Raw genomic sequence first — 24,762 nt, forward strand, 5'->3', positions numbered from 1 at the left:
TTTGTCACAGATGTTTAAATATTACAATCTCAGCATATTTATTGTGATTTATTATTGGTTAACATGTTAACATTTTTAGTTATTACAATTTTGCATTAGCAATTGCTTGTCGACCAAACCAAAAATCATTGTGACCAAAGCATGAGTTTGTGTTATACGGTTTTTGTTGAAGCAAATTCTTGTCACTCTTGGTTCCAGTAGTTTCACAGATATCGGGTGAGACTCCTATGGTTTAGGTCCATCTCAGTGATAGGAGTAATCGTTTGCATCTCTACAGCCTGAAAACTCGTTAAGAGAGTCTACCGGGATGCTCAGGTTAAGTTGGGGACAATAGGAGTGAACAAACATGTTTGCATAGTTTAAATAAAGTGGTTGCGATGGTTTGGTGCAAAAAGTAGTACCGGACATGAGTGAACTCCTTTCTAGTTGTGTCTTGTGTAAGTGCACCCTAGGCTACGGTTTACTATCTTTGGTGTATAATTGAAAGTCATCCTAATAGGGAAGACTTTACCAATATACTTTTGACAAATATAAGTTACATAAAGCATGCCTTTTAATAAAAGATACAGATTAATTTATTAAATTTTGAATGGTTTTAAACTTTGTTTTTGGTTATAAAAGGTATTAATGAATGATAATGACTTGTACAAAATCCATGTTGAAAATCTGGCTTGATTGACTGCTGCCTTTGAACTTGAAAGATCATCATAAATAGGCTTGGTCGTTCCACAATCTAACCGTACTAGCAAACATGAGTGTTGGACTTGAGAAAGATTTGGTCGATTCTGAGTAGTGGCTTAACACTCGCTCTATGGTCCGACCATGATTTGACCGTGACCCACATGCAACCTCCACAAAACGGAGAGAAGCACACCGAACAACAAAACACAAACTACATGAAGGCAAAATTGCACAAATTCGACCAATCTATCGATTTGTATTTAGGCCTACTGTTATACCAAAGAAAACTAAGAGATTTAATATCTCCTATAATCTCTTCAACTTTCACTTCCTTTTTCTTCGAACACCATTTCATTTCTCATTTTTCAAATAATTTAGAACATGAAAGTGGAGTTTAAAATAAAATTAACTTCAAAATATATAAATTAATTACAAACAAAGTGGTCTAAATTATTCGAAGCATATTAAAAGTATAAAAAGCAAAATGACAAAAGAATATGAGGATGACAATGAAAAATAACAAAAGAATACAAAAATTATAGCCACACAACAAGATAAACTTGCAACATATGCCCCTTTGTGTATGGCCTAGAAATTTTTGTCTACATCTTAACCCCAAAGACATAGTAACATTCTGCATCAACCATTGGAGGAATGTACCCAGTTAACTCGCCATGGTCTTTCATGAAGTGGAAAATGGATATTGTAGGAAAACTACCAAAGACTTCAGGAGGAAAAATATTCATGTTAGCAATGACAGACTATTTTTCCAAATGAATTGAAGTAGAAACATTAAGAAAAAGAAGTAATTTCGTTCATCAAACGTAATATCTTAACAAGATTCGGGATCCATACAGGAATAGAATGTGATAATGGTTCAGTTCATTGGTAAAAGGACTATTGACTTTTGTGCTGCTTGGGGAATAAAATTGATAATTTCAAACCGTTGCATCCTCAGGCCAATGATCAAGCAAAATCATCAAACAAGATCACAATCAATAACTTTAAAAAGAAACTAGGGACAAAGAAAGGAAAATGAACCGAAGAACTTCCATTTGTGTTATGGGCAGATAGAACTACTTCAAAGAATGTTACTGGTCAGACTCCTTTCTCTCTAGTGTTTGGACCTGAAGTAGTTATCCTGACGGAGATGGTGATCCTTACAACAAGATCCTGGCTCCAGAATACCAATACAAATGATCAAGATCACCGATGATCTCGATACCATTGACGAACTCAGAGATTCAACAAAATTCCGTATTGCAGCATATTAACAAAATAGCCAAGTCATATAACAAGAATATCAGAACAAGAAGATTTCAAGTAGGAGATATGATAGTGAGAAAAGCATTTCAATACACAACCAATTCTAGTGATGGAAAGCTGACACCTAAGTGGGAAAGACTTTACTTGATCAATTCTTAAGCCGGTAAGAGAGCATACTAATTGGTCACTCTAGATGGTAGGATATTGCCAAGATCCTGGAATGCTGTACATCTCAAAACTCTAATTCATGTAAGTTAGAATGTCATTTCTAACATGGTATGGTGTGTATTCTAACCCTACTTATTCAATATTTATTTTTATTCTTTATCATTTGAATCCCATTACTGACTTAAGCATCGAAAGGGTGTTAGTCAAGCTAACACCCATCCACACAAAGGTTCAAGTGTTTTGCAGGATATCGGGATCCTGGCTACGAAAGTGAATGCATTCCTTGGGGTTTGGCCATCTCTCTACAGTTTAACGGCTTCACCTTTCAGATTTCTAGGGTTTGTACACCTCGCAAGGAGCGCACGTATCCATGTGTAGTACAGGGTGGTGTAACAATGGCTGATAATTTCGTTATTACCGGCTACATATTGGATCCTCAAGTATAATTATCAATGGCGTACCATTATCAAGTTAGTCAACCGTGGTTGGACCCAATTTTATCAAAATCTTAACATTTTCATGTTACAAACGTGGCTAGTCCTAAGTATATAACAACAGCTTTGACATTTTCATGTCACTTAAGTAATCGGGCTCGTCCCAGTATGTTTAGGCATTTCCCCTGTATCTTTGGGCTTGTCCCCGACATATGACATGTACGTGTTGGAAACTAAAAATAATTGACACTTATGTGTCGATCCTAAAGAAGTTGTTACTAAGGATCCCTAGGATCACCCTGTTGCCACAAGTAATCCTCAAAGGATATCATGCTAGAGTATTTTTCAAAAAACTATTCTCCTTAAATTTGTTTTCACCAAGATTTTAATATAACGATCCTATATTCACAAATGGTTTTTTATTAGAAGTCTATTTCTAGTCACTCAAATATCTTCGACAAACCTGTTTACTTAAATATATACTTAAAAGTTAATTACAACACTCTTCACTGTATAAAATTAAGTAGACATAGATAAAACCAAAAGATAGATATTTTATTAACCAAAAGGTGATATCCCTGATTCGTCCTGAAAGCCAGGATCCATCCATCAAGGATATCATAAGTTTTCCTAATAAGATAGGAACGGCCAGGGCTTCGTCCTGAAACTCAGGATCCCTCCACCCTAGCTATTCATTGTTTTAAGATAATTGTTATTCATTCATCATCAAAGCAGGTAAAATAAATTGTTTGCTCGGGCCTTGTCTTCAATATTGCCCCTAGAAAGCCATTTATACTTCAAACCCAGATGCCATCACCTGCCTTATCCCATTTATCATCCTAGACCTCAGCAATCTTGATCCCAGGAGCCTTATCCTTCTCAGCCTCTAGCTCGACCACCCTAACATGCCAACCTTCTAGATCCCAGGAGCTTTTATCAAATCTGCGTCTAGAGCCTGCTCCGCCGGAAGGTACCTCTAAGCCTTCCTTGAACACCTCAATCTCATTGACTCGATTGAGTTCTCGAGATCATCCAATCCAATGTAAGTTGTTGAAAATAAACACTACTTTAAACCCAAGAAGTTAACCATATTATAGGTTCCCCAAAAGAAAGAAGTATTACCATGTATATTTTTCAAAGTCTGGCTAATAGCAGAAGGTGCAGTAGCGGTCAAACGATATGTCCGCTCAGGTACGAAAATCCTTGAAAGAGCCGGGATCCTTTTAAGAGGAGCAACATGGAACCTTGGCACTGCGAAAAACATGATAAGTATTAACTAAAGTTTAAGTTCATTATGCGTAATATATGTAAATCCTACCCTCGTTAACCCATAACAAAGGAAGCTTTTTTTCATTAGAGATGTAATCCCTCTAGACAAAAAGGAACTTCCTATACCAACTCTCATCGAAAAACAACTTCCCGTCCGCCTAGGGTCGAGCAATTGCTTTATTTTTGCTGGTTTCGGCTAAAGGGGAAGCAAGAAGGTTTTAGCTAATAAACTCTCTCATGGAATTCTCGGAAATGGAAGACGTTGAAGTGTTATTTTCTTGCCTATTGTCACTTCAAAGACTATAAACCCTAAAAAAAGTGGAAGCAAGAAGAAGGAATTGCCCGGATCACCAAGAAGTTGAGGCAAGTAGAGAAGGTTGAATAAATATAGGAAATAATCCTCTATATTTAGAATGTGGCGATGAATGCGCATGACGAGTTGCTCTGAAGACAAAAGAAAATATAAATATTATAACCATGGTCATAACTGTTATATTTTGGGGGACAATTGTTGTGGGTTAAAATCTCGCTTAAGGATCTTGAGTATCGGTATCTTGCCAGCAGGGATCTGAAACAGGTTCGGTATCCTGAACCAATTATTTTGTTCACTAATGGCTATATTTTTGCAGGTAGTCATTGGTGACTTAATTGACATTAAAAGTTCATTAAATGCTTGGTCGAACATATGGAACAAGTCTTGTAGCTTTCAAGAATAATGACCGCATTGAAGACACATTTAACGGTTGGGATCCTCGCTGTCGTTTACGATTGTGAAGCATATCTCTGCTGAAACAATCACTTAATAACTCCTAACGGCTAGTAACTCATTACTTGGTCAACAAGCGCACAAAAACAAAGCTGACCAAGTACAGTTGCTCTCTTGAAGGCTTAGTTAATAGCATTTATTGTCAAGATAATCATTTTACTATATAATGAGGCTATGATGAACAACATAGGACATGACTTACTTACAACTACTCACACTACACTAGCACTCTCTGTAGAATTTTTCATCACTAGTTCTTGAGTTGTAACACCGTTTTCTTATTAATAAATTGAGGCATGCGGATAGTTTTCCTTCTGGAGGTTTTTTTCCGGAGACCCACTAAGGATCAAGGGTTTTTCCTCACTAAATCACTAAGTCAATTACTTCTTTACCAACGCACACACTTGCAATATTGTGAAGAACACGCTACCTCACTTACAAAGCTTGATCCCTAAATTGCTTAGGTAATTTTTGACCAAACCAGTCTTTAAATTTCTTTTAAAATTTACTTGTTAAGCCAAAAATACCATGATGTTTACTTTTTGTTAAAATAAATACAACTGTTTTGGATAAAAATCTCTCACGGATAATGTATCCAAATCTGTTATGTGAGGTCTAGTGTTATGATGATAATAATGAATATGTAAACGAAATGATGATGAACACAAGGATTTGTTACGAGGAAAAGCCCTTGATCTTGGTCGGATCGCCGGCACAAAAACCCCGGGTTATGACAAATCGTCTATCACCACTTTATTAATAAAAAAACCGGGTTACAATGGTGGAGATTATGATCAGTGTTTACAATAATTCTAAGTGTGTGTGTGTGTATTGCTGTTTTTGTTGTGGTTTCCTAGCTGATCATAGCCTCAATATATACATCAAAGATAATAACTTAATGGAGTTATAAATAATAAATACTATTAAATAATAATCCCTAAAAATCCGCCATTGCCTTCAATATAAACGTAACAACCACTTTGACCACGTGCTCCATCACTTAGGCTGCGAAATAGGGGGTAGACAAGATCTCTTAGCCGTTACATCTGTCAAATATAATGTTATACACAGGACAAAATCATTAGTAAATAATAAGTACTGAGGATCCATGATCCTGACGGGATCTGACTAAGGATCACTGATCCAAGAACATATTCCAGGATAACGTATCCACAGTGTCAAATTTCTACGCACTAACAATTGCCCCCAAAATGGTGGTTGTGATAAGATCACAACTGTCATTTTGACTTTGAATTCAAACTTCCTGCACAAAGATATTGGATTTGACAAGCTGGATATAATTGTCATATATCAATTGAGTTTCCTTGGGAACTTCCCTTCCGGCTGTATATCCTTCTCCCTGCAAATCATGAAAAACTAGTAACACCTGTTTAACCTGGGTGGATGGTCCATTTTTTGAATGGTGAAATCCGGGTTAATGATTGTTGGTAATTGCAGGTAAGTTTAATAAATATTATCTTTTAACTATCTGTTGATTGTCTGTTATTTTGAAAGTTCGCCTGATATAGCTTTAGACTTGTTGAAAGTTTTGAGAAATATTCTTTAGTAAAAAGTTTTTAGGATAAAATATCCTTGCAAAAATAAACCAGGATCTTAAATCCTTATAAAAATAGATTGAGAATAATGAATCCTTATGTCTATGAAGATATAAACTGAAATCAAATAAGTGTAAACCGATAAACAGAAATCATACCGTAAGGTCTGGTTAGACCTAAGTTACCATAAGTATTGATCCCTTTGCAATCCTTATAAAACTAAATTTTAGGATTTTGAATCCATAAGTATTGATCCTTCGGTGATCCTCATAATCTAATTTATGATACCTGATGCAAATAACTTATGATATTATCTGGGATTAAACCCAATAAACTGGGGACAAGCCCATAAAATAAACTAGGGACAAACCTGTGTAACTGGGGACAAGCCCGTGTATGTAATCTGGGGACAAGCCCGTGTAATCTGGGGACAAGCCCGTGAACTGGGGACAAGCCCAAACTGGTGTTAAACTGGGGACAAGCACAAAAAACTAGGGACAAGCCCAAACTGGGGACTGGCCCAAGGATACGGATGTCAACTGGGGACTCGCCCAAACCGGGATTTAGCCCAAACGTGAGTTACGTGAAAACGCCAAAAACTTAGCTAACATGAAAATGTTAGAAACCTTTATCTTGAGATAACGTGAAAACGTTATAAACCGGTGGTATGGTACGTCTACCATAAATCGTAGGATTCTCCATATAGCCGAAGACAACGAAATTGTCAGCCACTAAACGTGTACTGGTCCCGCTGCCCCGGACTATACGTTGGATAACGTGCGCTCCAGGCGAGAGTGTAGAAACTCTAATTTATAAGAAAGGTGAAAACCTTTAAACTTTGGAGGGTATGACCGTCGGGGGTCATACTCAATCGTGGGCTAGGCCAAGGGAAATAGTAAAGTACCTTAAATGTAAAGGAGTGGTGGCCAACCTCTTGATCATCGAACATATTACTAGAACCCTGCATTGTTACTTAAAACTTGGAAAAAATAAATGTTAAGAATATGTTATCCTTGAATTAATAATAAGAATTTTGAAAAGAATAGGTGATCAGATAGATATTACCAATTTTGGGATCCTTGATCCTTTAAGGATACTTGATCCTCAGAGGATATTTGATCCTGGTCAGAAAATATACTTTCTTGAGATGGATAGCATTCCATGCTCTTGGTAACCTGTTGCCTTCCATGGTGAGCAAATGATATGCCCCCTTCCCTGCTTCCGATTCGATCAGATAAGGACCTTCCCACTTGGGTGCTAGTTTCCCATCTGCCGGATTGGTTGTGTTTTGGAAGGCTTTCCTCGAAACCAGATCAACTTATTGAAATCTTCTGATCCTTATATTTTTGTTGTATGCCCCAGCTACCCTTTGTTGATATGCTGCCATTCTGATCTTAGCTAGGTCTCTGAGCTCATCAACAGTATCTAGATCTTGGAGAAGGATTTCATTATTGGCCTCAAGATCACGGATGTTGGTTCTAGCAGTAGGAACCACCATTTCTGTAGGGATTACAGCTTCTTATCCAAACACCAATAAGAAGGGTGTTTGACCTGTTGCATTCTTAGATGTTGTTCTATCAGCCCAAAGATATAAGGAAGTTCCTCAGCCAAATTGCCTTTCTTGGATCATAGCTTCTTCTTCAAGTTGTTGATGATAATCTTGTTGCTTGATTCTGCTTGACCATTGGCTTGAGGATGAACTGGTGTAGAAGTGATCATCTTGATGCCCCAACTTTCACAAAAGTTAGTGGTTCTTTTCCTGATAAACTGGGAACCATTGTCACAAACAATTTCAGAAGGGATACCAAATCTAGTTATAATATTTCTTTTAATAAAGGATATAACTTCCCTTTCTCGGACTTGCACGAATGCTTCTGCTTCAATCCATTTAGAGAAGTAGTCTGTCATAGCAATCATAAAGACCTTTCCGCCTGGTGTCTTTGGTAGCTTGCCTACAATATCCATTCCCCATTTCATGAAAGGCCATGATGAGGATATAGGATACATAGGTTCTGCTGGCTGGTGAAGAATGTTTCCATGCCTTTGGCAAGCATCACACTTCTTTGGGTATTCCATAGCATCCTTCTTCATTGTTGGCCAGAAGTATCCAGTCCTAAGTATCCTGGAGAATAATGCTCCCCCCTGTGTGGTTGCTGCAATCGCCTTCATGGAAGTCTTGAAGTACCTCTTGTATTTCAGGATCCTCAATGCATCTCAGATAGGGACCTGCAAGAGATTTTCTATACACAATATCTTGTAAAATAATGAATTGTGATACCTTTAATATGAAAGCTTTAGGATTTTCCCTTGTAGGGATCTCTCCATCTTGGAGGAATTTCTTGATTGGAAGGATCCAAGATCCTGCTTTCGGAGAGGATGAAGGATCCTTAAGTTCTTATGCGCAATCCACTGTTACCTCCATAGCTTTCCGCTCTCCAATTGCCGGACACAATATATGAATGATATGTATCTTTACATCATCTGGGATTTTTAATGATGATGCTAAGTTTGCTAAGGCATCTGCCCCGATATTTTTCTCTTGGTACCTGCATGATACTAAACAACTCGAAGGATTTTGCTAGTTCCTTCAAAATTTCTAAATATTTGACCATATTCTCACCTTTTACAGTATAAGAACCGTTAAAGTGGTTAGTTATAAGTAAAGAGTCTATATAAACTTGAAGATACCTGATCCTCATCTGTTTGGCTAAAAGTAAACCTGCGATAAGTGCTTCATATTCTGCCTCATTGTTGGTGGCTTGGAATGCACATGCAATGGATTGGGGTATTATGTCCCCCTGTGGCGATTTTAGTAGGACACCTAATCCTGTTCCTCTTACATTAGAAGCTCCATCTGTAAAAAGGATCCAAGGATCCTTGGTTTCTTCTAGTTGTTGAACTTCCAAGTCAGCTTCTTTCTGCATGTCGCTACTGAAATCAGCCACAAAGTCTGCAAGCGCTTGTGATTTAATGGCTGTTCTAGGCTCATACTGAATATCATATGCACTCAGCTTCACAACCCACTTGGCCATCCTACCTGAAATTTCTGGTTTTCTAAGCACATTCTTAATAGGAAAGTTAGTTATCAAAATAATAGTATGTGTTTCAAAATAGTGTCTCAACTTGGTTGAGGCCATAATTAAAGCAAGAATTAATTTTTCAAGGTGAGAATACCCGACCACTGCATCCAAAAACTTTTACTTACATAATAAACAGGATGCTGTTCACCTTCGTGATCCTTCACAAGGACGACACTTACTGCATTTTCTGAGACATCCAGGTATAGATATAAGGATTCTCCATCCACAGGCTTCATCAGAGCTAGTGTTGAGGATAAGTAATCCTTTAAGGCTTTGAGTGCAGCCTCATGCTTCTCCGTCCACTCGAACTTCTTATTTTTCCTAAGAATGTCATAGAAATCATTGCATTTCTCGGAGGATCTAGAAATGAACCTATTGAGCGCGACTATTCTTCCCGTGAGCCTTTGGACATCCTTGGCATTTGCAGGCGACTCCAGGTTGATAATTGCTTTAATCTGCTCGGGGCTTGCTTCTATCCTTCTTTTGGTCACCATATATCCTAGAAACTTTCCAGCCTTAACACCAAAATGGAATTTTGACGGATTCAGTTTCATATTGTACTGATCCAGGATGTTGAAAGCTTCTTCGAGATCTCTGAGATGATCCTCAGCTTTCTTCGATTTCACCACCATGTCATCTATGTAGACTTCCATGGTTTTTCCTAACTGATCCTTGAACATCATATTCACCAGTCTTTGATATGTTGCCCCTGCATTTCTTAGTCCGAACGGCATAGCAGTATAACAATATATGCCGGTAGGAGTCATGAATGTTGTATCCTCTTTATCAAATGGTTCTATCTGAATTTGTTGAAATACAGAGGAAGCATCCATAAAGGTAAGCATTTCATGTCCTGCCGTTGCATCCACCATGGAATCTATATGTGGTAACGGGAAAGGATCCTTGGGGCATGCCTTGTTTAAATCAGTAAAATCGACACACACCCTCCACTTTCCATTCTTTTTAGAAACAACAACCACATTAGCTAACCATCGATGATACTTAACCTCTCTGATTATACCAGCCTTAAGAAGTTTTTCAATTTCTTCTTGTATTATCGTGTTCCTCTCAGGAGCGAATTTCCTCCACTTCTGATGGATAGGTTTAATAGATAAATCAAATCCTAATTTATGAGTAATTACCTCCTTAGAAATACCTGTCGTGTCTGAATGTTTGAAGGCAAACATGGATTTTCTTCGCTTTAGGAAGGATATTAGATCCTCCTCGATGTCGTCAAGAATATTGGATCCTAGGAAAACTTTCACATCTGGATCCTCGGGAGCTAAGGATACTTCTTTTAAATCCTGCTCTCGAGCTTCCAGTACATTCCTAGGATTTTGCTGTAATTGCTATGCTATCGTTTGTTTAGCTGTCGGCTTCATGGATGAAGAATAATAATTCTTGGCTTCCACTTGGTCACCATCTATCCTTACTATTCCCCAAGGAGTTGGTAGTTTAATGCATTGATGGTAAGTAGAGGCTACATCCTTCATGCCATGTAGCCAAGGCCTGCCAAGAATAACATTGCAACAAAACAGATTATCAATAACACAAAATTTTTGGTAAGAGTTTAACCCTTCGATGTATATTGGGAGGTTAATGTCCCCCAATGTTTTCTTGGTTTCACCACTAAAACTGACTAATACTGATGTTCTCGGGATAATTTCTGAGTCTGGAATGTTCATTTTCTGAAGCACATCGTGCTGGATGATATTTACCGAGCTCCCACCATCTACTAGGATCCTGCGTACATAATGGTTAGCAATAAATAAAGTGACAATCAAACTGTCATGGTGTGGATCCTGGATGTTTGATTTATCTTCTGCATCGAAGAAGATCCTTTTGTCAGTTGTTAAAGTGGTGGATATAACCGGTCATTCCCTATTATCCAACTTGGTCTCCTTGGCGAGCCTCTTAGCTGCGGAGAAGGAAGTGCCACATATGTCTGAGCCTTCGGAGATGAAGTTGATCACTTGAGCATCTGGTGGGGGTGGAGTTGCTTTTTGAGGAACCTCTTCAGGATCCTGGATCCTTGACTTTTTTCTTCCCAAGAGCTCTTTGAAATGGCCCTTGCTCAGGAGGTATCCAATTTCCCTCCTTAAACCAATACAACCTTCTGTCTGATGGCCAAAGTCTTCATGGAATGCACACCACTTGAACTTGTCTTTGAAGGATGTTGTTTTCTCTTTTTTTCGAGGCCACCTTGCTTTCTCTCTAAGATCCTTCATGGCACAAATCAAACCATGGGTATCAACAGAGAAGAAATACTCAGAAATACTTGGATAGTCCTCATCATCATCATCTCCTTCTTCAACCGCCCGGCCGTTTTGGTTGTTGAATTTGGAGTAAGGCTTCGAGTTATTGTTCCTGAATGACGATCCTTGTTTCTGGTTAGGTGACTCTTGTTTTGCTGGAGCTCCTAACCATTCCTGGATCTTCTTATCATCCTCTAGCCTTATAAATCTGAGTGCCCTATTTCTGACATCATCTAAAGTCCTGCATGGAGTCATCACAAGATCATCATAAAATGGGGAGCCCCTTTGAAGTCCCATCTTGAATGTTTCAACAGCCTAGCCATATCAAGATTAGGGATCTCTAGGGCCTCCCTGCCAAACCTTGTAACAAAATCCCTTAGGGATTCATCATAAGGTTGGACAACTCTATATAAATCACTAGTTAACTTCTCAAATTTCCTACTACAAGAAAACTGGCTGTTGAACAAGCTAACTAAATGTGAAAAAGAAGTAACAGAATAAGGAGGAAGACTTAGCAGCCATTTAAGTGCAGGTCCTGTTAGTGTGGATCCAAAACCCTTGCATAGACAAGCTTCCTTGAGTCTTTCAGAAATTGGATTGATCTCCATCCTTTCCCTATACTGAGCCACGTGCTCCTCCGGATCAGTGGTCCCAACATACACCTTCATGTTGGGTGTTTAAAAGCGTTTTGGGATCTCCGCATCGCATATCGGTGGAGCAAATCTGGACAGCTTATGGCTCCCTTCTAGTATTTCAGGAATTGGACGGACCACTCCTGGCACGCTGGAAATCATATCCTTAAGCTTCTGGAGTTCCCTAGCCATAGCCTGATTGATACATGTATCCTGCAAAGAGCCAAGGTTTGTGTCTAAGGATATATGATTATAGGAGTTACCTCTTGGTTGGTTGAAAGTTGGCATTCCAGAAGTGTAGTTAAGATAAAAGGCATCTGCTATAGTAGCAGGTCCACCAGAGGCAATGGTCTGCATGGGGATGATGTCCCCTTCATGGACCTCTGAAGACCTTTGATGGTGAATTCCTGAGAATCCTTGATTCTGCCAGAAGGATCCTTGAGGTTGGGAGCTGAAGGATCCTTGAGGATACAATCTAGAGGATGCTGGTTGAAGGTTGGATGATCCTTGTTGATGGAACGAGGATCCTTGAGTTTGCTGACCCATGGACCCTTGTTGAAGGATAGATGATCCTGGCTGAAAGAAAGAGGATCCTTGAGTTTGTTGACCCATGGACCCCTGTTGAAGGATGGATGATCCTTGCTGGAAGACCGAGGATCCTTGAGTATGCTGACCCACGGACCCTGGTTGAAAGATGGATGATCCTTGCTAAAAGATTGAGGATCATTGAGTATGCTAACCCACGGACCCTGGTTGAAAGATGGATGATCCTTGCTAAAGGATCGAGGATCCTTGAGTATGTTGAGCCACAGATCCTGGAGTAGCGGAATCCAGCACCCTAGGCATCAAGGGAAGTCTGAACTTCTGCTGGCCTTTTTCTTTTCTTGAGATCTTCAATTTCACGTAGGATCCTCTGGTTGGTTTTGTTCTGCTGCTCAATATATGCCTTAACCTGTGAAAACATAGCAGAAACATCATTGTTAGATTTGACCACCGAAGTGGCAGCAATGGTTTTGAGCTCTGGAGGACTAGAATTTGTGTCTTGTTTCTAGCCGCGATGGTCCTTGGAGCTGCTGCTAGCGGAGGAGGCATCAGTGGTAAGGTTTTTGGTGGGTGAGAAATTGATAAAGGCATGGTGGATGAGGCAGTAGATTGCTGAGAGGCCATTGATGGTGGTATTGATTGTAAAGGTTGAATATTGATATGGTATTTTCTGGATTATAGCACCAATTGCCCCACTGTGGGAGCCAAATTGTTTTCGATAAAAATCTCTCAAGGATAATGTATCCAAATCTGTTATGTGAGGTCTAGTGCTATGATGATAATAATGAATATGTAAACGAAATTGTTAGTGCACGGTTTTGCGTCTAGAGTCTTTGTATTTATCGTTAATGTTTTATTTATTAATTAATGTAATATTTAATGTTTATTATTAACTAGGTCGTTAAGGTTAAGTCTAGTTCGCTAGGGATGTTAGCAAACTAAGACTAGTTCGTTAAAGTTAAGTCTAGTTAGCTAGGGATGTTAGCGAACTAAGACATTATAATGTATTCCCTCCTGATTCGTTAGGGGATGTTAACGAATCAGGGGGTGGTTCGCTATGTTAAACTATGTAACGAAGGGGAAGCTGGTTCGCTAGGGGATGTTAGCGAACTAGGTCGCCTTCTATATATTGTGAACTACTGTTCACTTTAATGTAAGTTTTTGGAGAAAAGTTTTTCAAAAGGAATTTTGAGTAATTGCTCTCTCTCAAGCTTCACCTTAACATTATTCGTTTGATCTATTGATAATATATACACATACATAATAATAAATCAAGGTTAATTATGAGCTAGACCTTTAATAGTGGAAATCGGATATTCACATATCTGAGATCTGTTTATTGTTATCGACTGTTAATCCGGGATCCAACAAGTGGTATCAGAGTTGTTGGTGCTCTTTACACTTGATTTGGTGTTTTAATTGTTATGTTTATTAAGTTTTTCGGTTTTGTTTGGTTTTGAATCAATTTTGATTTGAATTGATTGAATTATGGATAATTTGGATTGAGGTTGTGTTGGTTAAGGTATTGGATAGGTGTGGATTAAAGGAATTGAGGTGTGGATTGGATTTGTGTGTTTTGGATTTGGATTCGGTTGAAGTCCAAAATAGGGGTGTGTTGTTGGTCAAATTAATTTGGTTTAAGGTGTTAATTGGTTACGAGGTTATGAGTATTGGATTCAGATTTGATTTACGAGTAGATTGGTAGGTTATTTGTACATTTTGGTTGAGTAACGAGGTTGTATTACAAATCTGGTATTGTTGAGTTTCTGGGTTTGATCTTCAAAATTTCTAGAAAAATCGTTTGAAGTTTTGAAGATTTGAAGATGAATGTAATTCGTTATCTTCTTCCTGGTGATTCGCTATATGTTTCTTGGTGATTCGTTATCAACAGTGTTACTTCGCTACCTAGTTCGTTAATCAATTCGTGTGAGTTATTGGTTCGTGTTATCTAGTTCGTTAACTAGATTAACCGATTCGTGTGACACGTGTTCTTCTTGGGATTTGTGTCATAACAACCTTTGCCACGTGGCATAAGGTGTCAGAGTTTGTTACAAACGGTTGTAACAACCTGATTCGCTATAGTGTGATTTGCTAATCAACTGTAGCTGATTCGTTATATTAATTCACTAAGCATTTCTTAGTGATTCGTTACTGATTATCTTTGTGCTTCGTTAAACTAATCCTTTGTGCTTCGCTAAACTAAACCTTTATGATTCGTTTGGTCAATTCGTTAAGTTGACTTGTGATTTGTTAAGTTGACTTGTGATTCGCTAAATCTTCATCTCATTCGTTATCTGTTTCGCCATTTGGTTGATTCATTAACTTTATTTGTGATTCGTTAAGTTGACTCGTTAGGTTGACTTTTGATTCGCTAAAGCACTCATCTCATTCGTTAAGGTACTTCGTTGCTGATCAGTCTTAACTTCGTTAAGAGTTGATTCGCTATAACTGTTCATAGTTCGCTACAACTGTTCATAGTTCGCTATAACTGTTCATAGTTTGCTATAACTGTTCACTGATTCGTTAAGCTATTTCACTCTTTGATTCGTTATATTCTTAAATTTTCAAAAAATGGCTGGTATGTATGCATTAGCATCTCAAAACATGTTGATGCAACAGATGTTGCAACTTGATACCGAGATAGGTTTACATTCTAAATGTTCAAGATTGATGAAGTTCAGTGACTTTGCCAAGTGGGAACCTTGGTTTCTTGCACATTTGGGATCTGTTCATCCTGACTGCTCATATTGTCTTGATGAAGTTTATGTTGCACCAATGATTGGTGATGATACTATTGGATATACTCCTAAAGCTGTTTCTCAATACTCACAAGAAGAGAAGAAAGCTTTAGAAATCGAGATAAAAGCATATTCTAATTTGACTATAGCATTACCAGAAAATATCTTTCATCAAGTTGGTAGTATCAAGAGATGTGCGTCTTTATTTCAACATCTGCGTATGAGAAGCATGGGAAACACAGCTGAGAGTAAGAAAGTGATGCTCAAGTTTCAGTTTCGAAACTTTAATTTATTGAAAGGAGAAACAGCTGAAGAGATGACTACAAGATTTAGTCATTTAATTGCAGAAATGGACAAGATGAAAATGGAAATTTCTGAAAGAGATAAAATTGACACTATTAAAAGTGTGCTTCCAAGTTCCTACTCAACATTTATAATGGTTTTGAAAGAGAATGATTATTTTCTGAATGAAGACTTGACGACACTTGAATTTCTACAAAAGATCGAAGCTAGAGAATATGATCTTAAGTGTCAAAAATCCTCCAAAGAAAATCAAGATCCAGCTTTCTATGGTAGAAGTATGCCTCTTAGTTCAACAATCTCTCCAATCACTGCTTTTCTTACTCATGCGGCAAGTGAAAAAGAATCAACTATGTTTAATGATCCAAAAGTTTGTTTTTACTCTGCTGGTAATTCGGGAGGTTCTGAAAATTCAACTAACACCAATCCATTTGCTACACCACCTAGTGTTAATATGAAGGAAGCTGAGCAAAACTTTGTTTTTCTAACGGCTTTTATGTCTTCATATGAAAACTTAGTGAGTAGTAAAATTGCCACAAGTGATTTAACAGATGAGGACTATGATCAGATAGATCCAGATGATCTAGAAATCATGGATTTGAAATGGAACATGGCTATGATCGTTCGTAAAGTTAAAAAATTCATGCAGAGAACTGGAAAAGATCTTCCAGCTTTAAACAAGAAGTTGGGTTTTGACAAATTAAAAGTAAAGTGTTATAATTGTCAAGAATTTGGGCATTTCGCGAAGGAATGTGACAAACACAGGAAAGAATACACTGGACCTCGTGGTCAAAGTCAAAATGCTTCTACACCACGAGGAAGTGATGCTGAAAAGAAACCATCTTCTTCTACAACACAAGCAATGTTAGCAGAAGGAACTGATTGGTCACAACGGTTACTATGCAATGATGTTCAAGCAAATTTGGCTATGTTTGGGTTACATAAAGATTGTCAAGATGCTACTGGTAGTGAGATGTCTTCCGATAATGATTCTGGATCTGATTCTGACGACTCTTGCGACAAGCCTTCTGAATCAATGTTTGCTTGCATGGCCAAGATCAATAAGGTTAGTAACTCTATTTCTGCTACTTCATTTGTTAAAGCATCATGTGTTGACTGTGAATCTAACAAATCTAAGGTAGAAGCATTGAAAAATCAAAATGATAATCTTATAAGAGAAATTGCTTCTCTTAAGGATACTTATCGACAATCTCTTGAATCTCAAAGGAGATCTCGAGAAAAGATTGAAGCATTGTCGACAAGTAACCATGATCTCAAAGCCGAGTTATCTGTGAAAATGACCATTAATGACCAAAAGTTTCAGGAAATTTTGAAACATCGTTCTAAGATAACTGAGCTTGAGAATGAGGTTCTTGAATTGAAGAACAAATTGGGAAAATTTAGGAATTCATCTTTTCTGTTGAATGAAATTATTGAAGTATCTGGAAAACAAAAAGATTCTAAGAAAGGTATTGGTTTTGTTGAAATTCCACCACCTTTTCATAATGATTATAAAATTAATCCTTTTGCAAGAAAAGAAGAGGATTTGATTCAAAAAGAATATGTGATTTCTGAAAAACCTAAATTGGTTAAACCTGAAATTGTCAAACTCCAAGTTGCTCCTCAAAAACCTCACGTGGAAAGTAAAAAGGTCTTTGTTGAAAATGTTGATAAAGTGATTATTGAAGATGTGTTTGAACCTGAGATAATACACAAGAATAAGAACATTCCTAGTTCTAATCATATTCTTTGCGAACCTCAAGAGTTTGAGGAAGCTGTATATGGTTCATTCAAATCTCAAATGAACAAGGAAGAAACTGTGAAAACCAAACCAGTGAGGACAAAGAAGTCAGTTAAACCAAAGATTTCTGACGAGGACTTAATGCGTTTCATTAATCCTCCGAGTTCTAAGTCTTCATTGGCTAGAGTTTTTAAGTTAAAGGGAATGGATACGATGTTTACTGAAAAAGATATTCCAATAAGTATTATCAAACCTGAACTTATTGAGAGTGTTTTATCAATGAAACTTCCAAAATTCAAGAACTTGAACGTGTGTATGCTCAAACAAAAACATCAGTTCAATATGATCCATTGACTAAGGCAAAACAATTTTTAAAACAAGTTAAGAAGATTAACTTTGTGAATTCAACTGGGACAGATACACTAAAAGGCTTTTCGAACTGTTCTAATTTAGATTTTTATTTAAAGAAGAAATCTGAATTATCTGATGAGTTTGCTAAGACCATGACTAAAAATGTGAGTCATCATCAACCATCTGCATCATTTATTCCAATTACTTCTAAACATCATCATGTAGACATGCGAACTTGTTTTTTATGCGGTCAACAAGGTCATGTTGTGAGGAATTGTAGTCAGCAGAACTATCAGAATCTTCATCCTTTTATCAAGGACAAGTCTAAGCCAATTCCATTGGTCAAGGATATCCTGAAACGACCTGTGTCGTATGCTGATGATACTCATATTTTGTTCTCTGATGTGAATCCTCGGAAGGTTCTTCATGTCAATGAGACACACGGTCAAGTGAAACCAAAATTCATTCCAACCGAACCTATATGTCAAAACAAGAATTCAAACATTGTTCAGGTAGCTTACTTAAGACGAAAGTCTAGGAAGCCGGTAACTTATTCACAAGTGGCTGAACAACAATTGAAATCTGTTAAAGTTAATGATCAAAGAGAAAACCAAAAGGCGCCCAAGACTGAGGCCTGGGCTGCCTTTTTGAACTAATCACTTTTGTTTTTGTGTAGGGTTCATCCAAGACCATTTCTGGTGAAAACTGGATCATGGATAGCGGATGTTCTCGTCATATCACTGGGAATCTCGACCTATTAACCAACGTAAGAAATATTCAAGGGGGTTATGTAGCGTTTGCTGGGAATTCTGGGGGCATGATCACACAAGAGGGTGAAGTTTCAAATGGTCACATTACGTTTGAGAAAGTGAATTATTGCGACAAGGTTGATCATAATTTATTGAGTGTATCGCAGATTTGTGATAAAAAATACACTACGATATTTACTGACAAAGAATGTCTTATCTTGAAACCGGGTTATGTTATCCCCGAGTACATGGTTGTCATGCGATCACCACGATCAAATGATATTTCTGTCTTAAATATGAGATCTAAGGTATCCACATCAATCGAAACATGTTTTGTCTCAAAAGAAACCGAGAAAGACTCGATTCTATGGCATCGTAGAATGGGTCACATACATGTCAGAAAGATGAATTATTTAATGGAAAATGACTTAGTTAAGGGTGTCTCGTTAAGGAATTTTAAGTTATCTGATCACTGCGTTGCATGCAAAAAGGGCAAGCAGAAGAAGAAGACACATCCCTCTAAGTTATTGAATTCCATTGATACTCCTCTTGAACGACTTCAAATGGATTTGTTTGGTCTAGTGAATCGTGCGAGTATTTCTGGAGACTGGTATTGTCTTGTAGTGACAGGTGATTATTCAAGATATTCATGGGTGTTATTTATGAGTTCAAAAGATCAAACACCGGTTTTGGTACAAAATCTTATTACTAAGATTGAATCACTGTATAAACAAAAGGTGAGGAGAATCCGTAGTGATAATGGTACTGAATTTAAAAACACTATATTGGATTTCTTTTGTATTCAAAATGGAATTCACCGAGAATCTAGCGCACCTTATGTACCTCAACAAAATGGTGTTGCTGAAAGGAAAAATAGAACTCTGATTGAAGCTGCACGCACAATGCTCGCTGATTCAAAGCTTCCTGTCCAATTTTGGAATGAGGCAGTGAATACAGCTTGTTATACGCTTAATCGAGTTCTAACAGTGAAACGACTCAAGAAGACAAGCTACGAGATCTTAAATAATAGAAAACCTAATTTAAAGTACCTGGAACCATTTGGGTGTCCGTGTACAATGTTGAAGAAGGATTCGGGTAAATTTGAAGAAAAAGCTATCGAAGGGTATTTCTTGGGATATGCATCTCCAAAGAAAAGGGTTTTTAATTTCACATTTGGTTGTGTTGAAGAATGGTACCATGTGGACTGTCAAAAGTACACAACTCCTCCTCAAGGGAAAGGTCCAGACTGGATGTTTGACTATGATAGTTTATTTAATTCTTTTACTCCTTCGACTGAACACATCGATGAAGATCTGGTTCGAGCATACTTTGAAGATCATTTGACCATTCCAAAATCTTCAAGTTCTAATGAAGTTGAAGCTCAACCAGATGCTCCAACTGAAGAATCTCAAGTTGTTTCTCCAGTTGCTATTGATAATGTTTCTACTTCTTCTGATGATGATCAAGCTGAAATTCAAGTTATTGATCTTGACAGTGATAATGTTTCATCTCCCGAGTTGGGTGAACATTACACTAACTTATTTGATAATGTTGTTGATCCTGAGAATCCCACTCTTCGTATTCATGGATATCATCCACAGGAAAATATCATTGGAGAACTTGATGTGGGCGTTCGTACACGTCATCAATTTGCTTCGTCAAGTGATAATAACATATTGTGTGCTTACACTAACTTACATTCTTCGGGAATTGTGAATATTGCTAAATTCAATTGCTTTCTATCTCAAGTTGAGCCAATGATAGCTCGTAAGGCACTTGAAGATCCTTCTTGGGTAGAAGTTATGCAAGAAGAATTACAGCAGTTTGCACGTTTGGGTGTTTTGGGATTTAATAGACAAACCTGCTAGAGTCAAGAAAGCCATTCTGACTAAGTGGGTATTTAAGTGTAAGAAGGATGATCGAGGGGTGATTGTCAGAAACAAAGCACGTCTAGTGGTGCAAGGTTTTCATCAGCAAGAGGGTATTGATTACACAGAGGTATATGCTCCAGTTGCAAGATTAGAGTCGATTCGAATCTTCCTGGCTTAAGCAGCTTATAAGAATATCAAGGTCTATCAAATGGATGTTAAAAGTTCTTTTCTCAATGGTGAATTACATGAGGAAGTGTTTGTCCAACAACCACCTGGTTTTGAAGATCCTGATTATCCAGACCGTGTTTACCGATTAAACAAGGCCCTGTATGGTCTACATCAAGCCCCGAGAGCTTGGTATGGCACGCTCGCCGACCATCTGACTGATAATGGCTTCAAACGAGGAACTGTTGACTGCACTTTATTTCATAAAATTGTTGGTGACGATCTTCTTCTAGTCCAGATTTATGTTGACGATATTATTTTTGGGTCTACAAACGACACATTGTGTAAGGAGTTCGAGAAGTCCATGCAAACAAAGTTCGAGATGAGCTCGATGGGAGAGATGAATTTCTTTTTAGGGTTGCAGGTTCACCAGTCTGCTCATGGAATTTTTATTCACCAGACTAAATATGTGAACGACGTCTTGAGCCGATTCAAGATTTCTGCCAGAAAAATCCCTTCAACTCCTCTTCCAGAAGGGCACAATTTATCACCGGATGAATTGGAGGATTCCGTTGATCCTACCCTCTATCGTGCCATGATTGGTTCTTTAATGTATTTAACGGCTTCTCGCCCTGATATTATGTTTGCTGTTTGTCTTTGTGCTAGGTATCAAGCAAGTTCACGAGTGACTCACCTAGCTGCAGTCAAGAGAATTCTTCAGTATTTGAGGGGAAATCCAGACATCGGGTTGTGGTACCCCAAGGATGATACTTTCGTTCTTACTGCCTACTCAGACTCAGATTATGGAGGATGCAAGATCAACTTCAAATCAACGACTGCAGGATGTCAATTTTTAGGAAACTGGCTTGTTTCCTGGAAGTGTAAGAAGCAGACAACGGTCTCCACTTCAACCGCCGAAGCTGAGTATGTTGCAGCCTCGAGTTGCTGTTCCCAGGTTTTGTGGATACAACAACATCTTCGCGACTACGGTTTGAAGTTTCTTACTACTCCTATTTTGATTGATAATTCTGCTGCTATTAGTATCACCAAGAATCCTGTACAACATTCTAAAATGAAACATATCGAAATTCGATATCATTTTATACGGGATTGCTATGAAAAAAAATTAATCGATCTTGAGAAAGTACATACTGATTTTCAGAAAGCCGATCTGTTTACTAAAGCTTTTGACAAAACGCGTTTTAAATTTTTGCTTGATTTAAACGTTTTGAAGACCCTTGCTGATATCCTTAAACAAGGATGACTATCTTTATTTTCTGTCTTATCTTTCTTTTAAAATTTATTTTGGTTTTAGGGGGTGAAAATCTAGAAAATACAAAAAGAGTGTGTTTTCGTTTGTTTAGATAAAATCCAAAAATATTAAAAAATTCCAAAATTTAAAAATATATTGTGATTTTTGTTCTTTAATGTTTTTCTCTTCAAATATTTAGAAAAACCAAAAACTTTTTAAATTTTTGAAAACGAAAAAAAAATGTGACTAATGTTTTGTACAGAAAAATCCGAAAATCTAAAAAGATTGTGAAAGTGATTTTGTTTATAATTTTTTAAAAAAAAAAAAAAATATTGTGTTTTTAAAGTGTGTACAGAGAAAAACCAAAATGATTTTTGCAGACGTTTTTAGATTATTTCCTCGCTGAAAATTACGTCGGTTATTTAAGTTTGTGAAGCATGCTTGCATGTCTTGGTTCTATGATTCACTTGTGAATTGATGGTTAGCCATTTATTTATAAACTTAAGTTAACTGGGGCGATTAAATTTATCTTTTCTTTATTTTATGCTCCTCAAAATTTTGAGTTTTTGAAGCAAAAAGAGAACATGATAGTACATTGATTACCTTGACCCCAAATTCAGCAAAAAGTAAGCTTAAAAGACTGTGTGCTTAATTGCATTGGTGCATTGGTAGGTCTTAAAACAACCAAGTAGAGTAAAGTATGTGATATAAACATAAAGAAACGCCAAATTGAAAGGGGTGTTAGTCTCTAGCAAAAGTCTCGGTGAGGATGGCCGAAATGTAATAACCAGTCATACTCAAGCCTTATATTTGTTGATCAGCCAAAAATAAAATAAAGCAAATAACAAGCGTTAAGATTCTGGACACTGTGAGTCTTTATGCGGCTTAACCTTCTGGGTATTCATAAGCATGAATATTTCACTCGCCTTCTAGAGCAAACCCAAAGTCATTAAACTTGATCACCGCTGTACTTCGTACAATTTAAATTACTGACTTGATCAAAATCCGCTGTTAGTCATACAATTGTTCCTCCTTTGCGTGCCTCTTAATACCATTAAGAAACGGACCCCAGGGGATACAATGTATGTAAGCCGACAGATGGACTCGTGCATACTCACTCACAGTAAAGGAAACTTGATGCATTGCTCAAAATTTCAAAATAGGTATCAAAATTTTGATCAACAATATAATGGTTTAAGTCAAGTTGGGGTGATTTGGCAAAAATCAAATTAAGCTTGAACCGAGATTAGAGGCTGATAGTTTCTGATATTCTGTGCTTTAATTGAACTATTTAATCATATCATAAAAATACTTGAATGTGTGTTATTAGATTTATGTGGATAACAATACCAATGACCGACTTATCGCTAGTCATAATATCGCTGAAATATAAAACTGTGATGGAAGGGCAATTTGGTCAATATGATTTTCTGCTCAAACTCAACAAAAATACAAAAATATGTACTGTTTTTGATAAAATCATTGAAAAACATAAATAGATTGTCTATTTTTTAGCGGACCGGATATTTTTTTAAAAATACATTTTTAAAATTTTTGCAAAATACCAAAAATATTTTCGTCTTCTTTGTACAAAATACTTATATAATTTTAAGTTATGGTTGTTGGGATAAAAGGGTTTCTCGATAACCTAATTTATTTATTTATTTAATTCTTTATTTAATTATTTAATTTAAAATTAAATAAAAGAGTTTATTTCGTTAAAATCCAATTCGTTATTTATGGATAACGAACTAGGTGATTCTTTAGCGAACTAGCTTCTGGTTCGCTAACCTAATTCGCTTCCGCACTTTGTAACGAATCATCCCTTCGTTATGTATATTTAACGAATCGCGTCACGAATCAAGACTTGATTCGCTACTTTAATTTAACGAATCAAGTAGCGATTCGCCAACATAAGGTAACAAATTGAGTTAGCGAATGGACCAATAATTTAACTTTAATTTAAACGAATCGTCTGATTCGTCCAAGCTGTACCTTGAGTTGCGTGCTATGTTATATAAGACAAGAAAATGAACAGGCGTTCACTGTACGCCTTCTTCCTTCATCTTTAAGAAACCCTGTTCAATTTTTCTCTGAAATCTCGACTTTCTTGTTTGGATATTTCAAAGATATATTTGGGTATCTAAGGTATAGCCGATTCTGGCGATATAATTTTCGTCAAAAATGGCTAAGAGTTGATAGTTAAATTATAAACTTTTAAGAGTTTAGGGTTTCCGAAGTTTTGAAACCTATTTGTGTGTAATTTATGTTAATAACTGTATGTTTTTTATGTCATTGTGATCGGAATCATATTCCGATACCCTTGATGGACTTCAATCTTGTTTTGATTGTTGTTTGCCGGGTTAATTATTGTTTCGTGTTATTGGTATTTACTGTGGGTTCGTCTAACCTATGTACTTAGAGATTTTGAGTCTTAATCTCATACATCTTCGATTATGTATGTAATTCCGAGTACAACGAGCTCATTATTGTGATGATTCGACGATAGTTATGGCCTAATCGTCCCCGGGTTCATATTGTTGACTATCTGTGTTCATCCTAATTTTGACCTTGACTTTGTGAAGTCAAAGAACAAGTCTTAATTATGACCATTCGTTAGTCTTAGCGAATTGGAACTGTTTCGTGTCCAATTCGTTAAGATTTTACACGAACTAGCTAAGCGAATAAGATGTTACACGAATCAGATTTGAATTCGCTTAAAATATAACGAACTAGCGTGTAGTTCGTTAAAATTAAATATTAATTCGCTATGTTCAGTTCGTTAAAACATTTACTTGATAGCGAATTGCCTGATTCGTTATCTTATTATAACGAATCAGTGTGATTCCCAACGAATGACAATTTAAAAAAAAAATTAAAATTTATTAATCTAAATTAATTTCAATATTCATTTATTTTAATTATAGGATTTAAATCGTTTAATA

Source organism: Bidens hawaiensis, unplaced genomic scaffold (assembly GCF_021521415.1).
Source record: "Bidens hawaiensis isolate Kalapana, Puna unplaced genomic scaffold, B.hawaiensis_p1.1 tig00002125_1, whole genome shotgun sequence".
Classification (NCBI taxonomy): domain Eukaryota; kingdom Viridiplantae; phylum Streptophyta; class Magnoliopsida; order Asterales; family Asteraceae; genus Bidens; species Bidens hawaiensis.